At 39.8% G+C, this 7,761-nt stretch overlaps 3 pseudogenes; all 3 read left to right on the top strand.

Annotated features, from left to right (window-relative positions):
* LOC107753664 (UDP-glucuronosyltransferase 2A1 pseudogene) overlaps positions 1-2,843 on the top strand; it is a 4,325-nt pseudogene extending 1,482 nt beyond the window's left edge.
* The window catches only part of LOC107753610 (UDP-glucuronosyltransferase 2A3 pseudogene), a 6,850-nt pseudogene extending 1,475 nt beyond the window's left edge, over positions 1-5,375 (top strand).
* The window catches only part of LOC107753609 (UDP-glucuronosyltransferase 2A3 pseudogene), a 9,069-nt pseudogene extending 1,520 nt beyond the window's left edge, over positions 1-7,549 (top strand).
* Positions 7,550-7,761: the final 212 nt, after the last annotated feature.

A 7,761-nucleotide genomic window follows, 5' to 3' on the forward strand; every position in this document is an offset into this window, starting at 1 on the left:
TTTCTCTCGAGGAACAAAAAGGGCAGGTGCTTAAGCCCCCTTTTATGTCTATGTGTGCACGTGCCTGAATCCAACACACATACTGGTAAAAAAATTTATAGCCTGAATGCACTGTCGCTTTGGATAAAAGCGTCTGCTAAATGCATAAATTATATTATATTAATTATTATAATTTTTTTTTATTAATCCACTCTTTCCTAATGCAGCGATCAGAAGAAAGGCAATGCAAAGACTGTTTTTCCAGAACTTGGCACTACACAGTGTCTTGTTGTTTTCGGCGCATCTTTATTGTTTGGTTTCTGAGTAGATCTGTGCGGTTGCCTCTCGTTATTTACACTACATGTGCGAGTCGGTGGGCGGGGCTAAACAGGCAGCGATGTAGAAGCAGGCGTTGATTTTCTGCAGAGGCTGTGTTTAGCCACACTATTACCTCATAGAAGGGCACATTCCACAACCTGTCGTTTTGGCAGATTGGCTTCAATATAAGCTGTTTTTAGACTAACGAGAAAGTTTTGTGTTCTGAAATTTAGATGTTATTATAGTACAATGACCTCTTATAAGTCAAAGGATCAAGGGAATGTCGACTTCTCAGTTCATGACCCCCTTTAATTCTTCTATAACCATTCACTGACATCTTTTGTTTTGTTTTTAAAGGTTGTGTACGAAGATGCTCCGTTCAGCACCTCTTAGTTTGTTGTCGCTGTTATGCATATTATCTGGAATAGACGGCGGTAAAGTGCTGGTGTTTCCACTAGACGGAAGTCACTGGGTCAACATGAAGGTCCTGATCGAGGAACTGCATAGCAGAAGTCACAATGTGACTGTGATTAGAGCCTCCAACAGTTGGTATATCAAGGAGGAGTCTCCCTTCTACAATTCCATCACCATTCCAAACACAGGAGGATTTGATGAGGAGTTTTTTGGTTTATTGATTGGCCGTCTCTTGAAGATTAGAAGAGAAGGGTCTTCTATTTGGAACCGCCTTCAGCTGGAGTATGAAATCATCAAGAAGTTTAAAAGCATGCATGAATATATGATGCAGATGATAGAGAGAATGTTAGAGGACAAGGACATTATGAAATCAATCCAAGACACTAAGTATGATGTGGTGCTAGCAGACCCAGCTTCCGGAGGTGGTGCAATCCTAGCTTACAAGTTTAATATTCCTTTGGTTTTCAATGTTCGGTGGACCATTCAGGGAGAGGGACATTTCGCCCTTGCTCCTTCCCTTCTGTCTTATGTTCCTGTCCCAGGAGCAGAGTTAACAGACAAGATGTCATTTCTCCAACGTGTCAAAAATGTTTTGACTTACTTGTTTACCCGATTCCAGATTGCAGTCGTCACTGACCCCATCTATACTCCTTTCTGTCTCAAACATTTTGGTCCCAGTGTTAATTATTTCTCCCTTTTCCAAGATGCAGATATCTGGCTTATGAGAAATGACTTTACCTTTGAGTTTCCACGACCCACAATGCCCAATATCGTCTATATGGGTGGCTTCCAGTGTAAACCCGCCAAGCCACTTCCAACTGATCTTGAGGAATTTGTGCAGAGCTCAGGGAAGCATGGAGTCATTGTCATGTCTTTAGGCACCCTTGTTGCTCAGCTTCCACAAGATGTCACCAATGACATAGCAGCAGCTTTTGCTCAGCTTCCTCAAAAAGTGATTTGGAGATATACAGGTCCTCGGCCTATGACCCTTGGTAACAACACTTTACTTGTAGACTGGCTCCCCCAGAATGACCTGCTTGGACATCCCCAGATTAAAGCATTTGTAGCACATGGAGGAACCAATGGAGTTCAGGAAGCCATCTACCATGGAGTGCCCATTTTGGGTGTACCTTTAGTTTTTGATCAGCCTGACAATCTCTTCAGAATGGAAGCGAAGGGAACAGCAAAAATTGTAGATATTGCAACTTTGGACAGGACTGTGTTTCTTGAGGCATTAAAGGAGGTTTTGCATAACCCATTTTACAAGGAGAGCATGCAGAGACTGTCTAAGCTGCACCACGACCAGCCAATGAAACCTCTTGATCGTGCTGTCTTCTGGATTGAGTTTGTCATGAGAAACAGAGGAGCTCCTCATTTACGAACACAGTCTTTCAGAATGTCTTGGATTGAGTACCACTCTATAGATGTTATTTTGACTTTAACGGCAGCACTTTTCATATTTGCATTTTTGTTTATATATGTGATTCGATATCTTTTTAGAGTTTTATTCAAAAAGAAGGTTAAACGTACATGATAGAAATTACTATTGTGGGAGTTCATTGTTAAAAAATATTCTTGCTGGATTTGTAAAAACTTTTCAGTGAAATTAAAATTATAATTCACAGCAAATTAATTATCAGGAATTTACTGAATTTCGTAATGACTGTTTGGAACTGCATTTATGGTTGGTAGCCTCAGTAGAGGTAAATATTTATAACGGAAATCTTGGTGAACTTCTCTGACTTCATGATCGAGTCACTAACTGTGTTTACATGCAGTTTAAAAGTCTGTCCTTAGTCTTTTTAAATTGTCTTTAAACAGAAATTGTACCAGTCTGATTTCTGCAAAGTTGCAGTAAGAAACCTAAATAATGCCATTATTAATTGTAATGTAATGTTAAATTGGCTTCATCTAATATTAATCATATTACAAATGGCATTGCTGTTGAGCACATCCAAAAGACAGAGGCGATCCAATTGTACAACGGTCTAAGAACTGTACAGAACTAACTGAAATATTACAGACTGAATGTGTAATTCCATCATATTTTTAAAAACGAATTGAAATGTGAAATATAATTTACTCTATGCCATATTAATTCAGATTATATTCTTTCTTATTGAAGGTTGTGAATGAAAATGCATTACTCCACCCTTCTTGGTTTGTTCATCCTGTTATCTGCTCTGTCAGGATGTAACGCTGGTAAAGTTCTGGTCGTCCCTGCGGATGGAAGCCACTGGATCAATATGAAGGTCCTTATTGTGGAGTTACATTCAAAAGGTCACAATATCACTGTGGTTCGAGGTTCTAGAAGCTGGTACATTGAGGAACAGTCTCCTCTCTACACTTCTATTACTGTAGACACTGGAAAGCATGACGATGACTTTATAGTGAACTTTCTCCCCCGTTTACTCCAGATCCAGAGACAAGGAAGATAATTTTGGAACGAAATGGCACTTGCTGAAGAGTTTTATAGCAGATTTAGAGAAATTCAACAGCAAATATGCAATATGACAGCTACAATGTTTGAAAATGAGATCTTAATGAATTCATTAAAAGATGCTACACATGATATTGTACTTACGGATCCTGCTTTTGGAGCTGGAGTGTTACTGGCACACCGCCTTGGCCTCCCTCTTGTGTTTAATGTCCGCTGGACCATGTACGGTGAAGGTCACTTTATTGTAGCTCCATCTCCTCTCTCATATATTCCTGTTACAGGGTTACAGCTAACTGACAAGATGACATTCAGTCAGAGAGTAAGAAACGTGTTGACATATATGGTGTTTTTTTATAAGCATTCCAAGTACTTTGGTTCTCCTTACCAAGAGTTCTCCCAGAAATATTTTGGCCCCAATGTTGATTTCTTCTCCCTCCTCCAGGATGCAGACATCTGGCTCATGAGAAATGATTTCATTTTTGAGTTTCCACGACCCACAATGCCAAATGTTGTCTACATGGGTGGCTTCCAGTGCAAACCAGCTAAGCCACTTCCAGATGAACTTGAGAAGTTTGTGCAGAGCTCAAGAGAGCATGGGGTCATCATCATGTCTTTAGGAACTGTTTTTGGTCAGCTTCTGCGTGAAATCAATGATGAGATTGCTGCAGCTTTTGCCCAACTGCCTCAAAAGGTTATTTGGAGACACAAAGGACCACGACCTGCCAATCTTGGTAACAATACTCTGATTGTGGACTGGCTCCCCCAGAATGACCTGCTCGGACATCCTCAAACTAAACTGTTTGTAGCACATGGAGGCACCAATGGAGTTCAGGAAGCCATCTACCATGGAGTGCCTATTGTGGGCCTTCCTTTAGCTTTTGACCAACCTGACAATCTCTGCAGGATGCAAGCAAAAGGAACAGCAAAAATTGTAGATTTTGCAACTTTAGACAGTACTGTGTTTCTAGATGCATTAAAGGAGGTTTTGCATAACCCATCTTACAAGGAGAACATGCAGAGACTGTCCAAGCTGCACCATGACCAGCCAATGAAACCTCTTGATCGTGCTGTCTTCTGGATTGAGTTTGTCATGAGAAACAAAGGAGCTCCTCATTTACGAACAAAGTCTTTCAGAATGTCCTGGATTGAGTACCACTCTATAGATGTTATTTTGACTTTAATGGCGACACTTTTCACTTTTGCCTTTGTCACTGTGTATGTAATTAGATATATTTTTAGAGTTTGTATCAAAATAAAATAAAACATGAGCGATGCACAGGCAGGAAATAACATCTATGTCTTCTGATTGTGATAGCATGTGTTTTTCTGGAAATCTGAAGTTTTTTTTTTTATTATTAGGGTCTCTTGATTCTAAATGTAAACATAATAATCATAATAATCCAAAGCATGAGACAGAAAGTGCAATCCAAAGCCAATTCAGTTTTCCCTTTGATTTGTTGGTAATTTTGTATCAACTGTTTGAAGCTGCATTTTTGGCTGTTAGTGTCCAATAAATAATTGTATTGTGACCTGCTACAATGAAGGCTTCTCTTTATCAGTTTTGGTTAAGCTTTTGTCTGCCCAAGTACTACAATAAATATTCATGTAAAAGGAAAGCTGACAAATACACATATTAACAATCTCCGATTCTTCTACATTGTAAAACTTGGAAAAATCAGTTGTTGATGCTAACTGCATTCCCTAACTGTTGTGACAAGTCAGAAGCGTGTGGATCCATTTGCAGCTTTTATTAGAATAGTCAGACAATACAGGGTCAAATACCGGCAAGGTAGAACAGCAGAGACAAGGCTGAGACAGAGTCGTGTACCAGGCGAGAGATCGGGGCAGGTGGCAAGCAATCAGAGTCCACGTGAAACAATCCAAGTCGGGGCAGGCAGATAACAATCAGAGTAACGGGAAACACTCCAAGAACAGATGCACAGAAAATCAAACACGGGTATAACACTCGGAAATGACAGCCAGGGCAAATCAAGACTTCGCAGAGAGTCTGTGTGTGTGAGTGGTTTATATGTGTGTGTGTGTGTATATGAGGTGCAGGTGTGGATGATTAATCAGTCCCAGGCATGAGGGGTGATGGGAATTGAAGTCCGAATGGGAATGACTAATATTCGGGAGACGGTTCCCTCTGGTGGTGCGGAGGAGGCGGTACGAGAGCCTCCTCTGTAACACTAACACTTACAGAGGTAGTACCTAACTTTATTTTTAATGCAGTATGAGAGTATTTTGATTGTTTTTGAGGATTTGTTCACCCAAAAATTTAAATTCTGTCATCATTTACTCACACTCAGGTCATTCCAATCGTGTATGACTTTATTTCTTCTGCCTTGCAATCTAGAGATAATAACCTGAAATAGAAGGTATTATGTTTTTAACACTGAGTTTCATGATATGTCAGGACATTATTTTATTTATTGTTGTATTTTGTGAAATCTTGTGTACTCTTTTAATTCTCTGTAATATTCTTTCTCATCAAAGGTCATCAGTGAAGATGTATCACTCCACCCTTCTTGGTTTATTCATCCTGTTATCTGCTCTGTCAAGCTCTTATGCTGGTAAAGTTCTGGTCGTCCCTGTGGATGGAAGCCACTGGATCAATATGAAGATCCTTATTGTGGAGTTGAATGCAAAAGGTCACAATATCACAGTGGTCCGAGGTTCTAGTAGCTGGTACATTAAGGAACAGTCTCCTCTCTACACTTCTATTACTGTAGACACTGGTGAATTTGACAATGACTTCATGGAGAAGTTTCTCCCTCACCTACTTAAAATGCAGAGACAAGGTAGATCATTTTGGAATGCAATAGCACTTGCTGATGAAGTTTATAGGAAATTTACGGAGTTTCATCAGCAAATATGCAATATGACAGCTGCCATGTTTGAAAATGAGACCTTGATGAATTTTTTGAAAGATACTGCATATGATCTTGTTCTTACGGATCCTGCTTTTGGAGGTGGAGTGTTACTGGCACACCGTCTTGGCCTTCCTCTTGTGTTTAATGTCCGGTGGACTATGTACGGCGAAGCCCATTTTGATATTGCTCCATCTCCTCTCTCATATATACCTGTTACAGGGTTACAGCTTACCGACAAGATGACATTGAGTCAGAGAGTCATGAATGTGTTGACATATATAATGATTCTTTATAAAAGTTCCAAGTACTTTGGTTCTCCTTACCAAGAGTTCTCCCAGAAGTATTTTGGCCCCAATGTTGATTTCTTCTCCCTCCTCCAGAATGCAGATATCTGGCTCATGAGAAATGATTTTACTTTTGAGTTTCCACGACCCACAATGTCAAATGTTGTCTACATGGGCGGCTTCCAGTGCAAACCAGCTAAGCCACTTTCAGATGAACTTGAGAAGTTTGTGCAGAGCTCAGGAGAGCATGGGGTCATCATCATGACTTTAGGAACTGTTTTTGGTCAGCTTCTGAGTGAAATCAATGATGAGATTGCTGCAGCTTTTGCCCAACTGCCTCAAAAGGTTATTTGGAGACACACAGGACCAAAACCTGACAATCTTGGTAACAATACTCTGATTGTGGACTGGCTCCCCCAGAATGACCTGCTCGGACATCCTCAAACTAAACTGTTTGTAGCACATGGAGGCACCAATGGGGTTCAGGAAGCCATCTACCATGGAGTGCCTATTGTGGGCCTTCCTTTAGCTTTTGACCAACCTGACAATCTCTCCAGGATGCAAGCAAAAGGAACAGCAAAAATTGTAGATATTGCAACTTTAGACAGTACTGTGTTTCTAGAGGCATTAATGGAGGTGTTGCATAACCCATCTTACAAGGAGAACATGCAGAGACTGTCCAAGCTGCACCATGACCAGCCAATGAAACCTCTTGATCGTGCTGTCTTCTGGATTGAGTTTGTCATGAGAAACAGAGGAGCTCCTCATTTACGAGCACAGTCTTTCAGAATGTCCTGGATTGAGTACCACTCTATAGATGTTATTATAACTTTAATGGCGACACTTTTGATATTTGCATTTGTGACTGCTTATATAATGAGATATTTTTGTATGGTTTTATTCAGAAAGAAAGTAAAATGTGAGTGAAGTACTGGCTGGAAATATCAGTTCTTTTGTAATGTTTCCTTTAGTTTGATTATTTCCTGACAGCATGTGCTTTCATGAATCTTTAAGTATTTTAAATTCTTTGCTTTTGGTGTAGAACAATCCATAGTATTAGGACTTGCTATAGCCAAATATTATTCACAGATAGTACAAGGGCTAAAATCCATCTCCTACATTATAATTAATTTCATCTATGTGTTATGATTGAGTCAGCAGAACTGTGAATGACCTCTCTGTATTAGCTATCGCTGAAGCCTTATCTGACAAAGTAATATAAGCACAATAAAATAAAGAGGCATCTGATCATGTGTACGTTATCACACCTTGACTTTTGTACATAGTGTGACTGTGTAAAATCTGTCAGTGATGCAAACTACAGTGATTTGCAGATATAACAACTAACCTTATTATTGAAGCTGCATTTCTTGATGCCAAGGAATGAGTTAATATTATTTAATATTCCTGAATAACTGTCCAATTTTGCACTGTTTGGCCATAGAGTAGTAGA

Source organism: Sinocyclocheilus rhinocerous, unplaced genomic scaffold, assembly GCF_001515625.1.
Source record: "Sinocyclocheilus rhinocerous isolate Xijiao unplaced genomic scaffold, SAMN03320098_v1.1 scaffold200, whole genome shotgun sequence".
NCBI lineage: Eukaryota > Metazoa > Chordata > Actinopteri > Cypriniformes > Cyprinidae > Sinocyclocheilus > Sinocyclocheilus rhinocerous.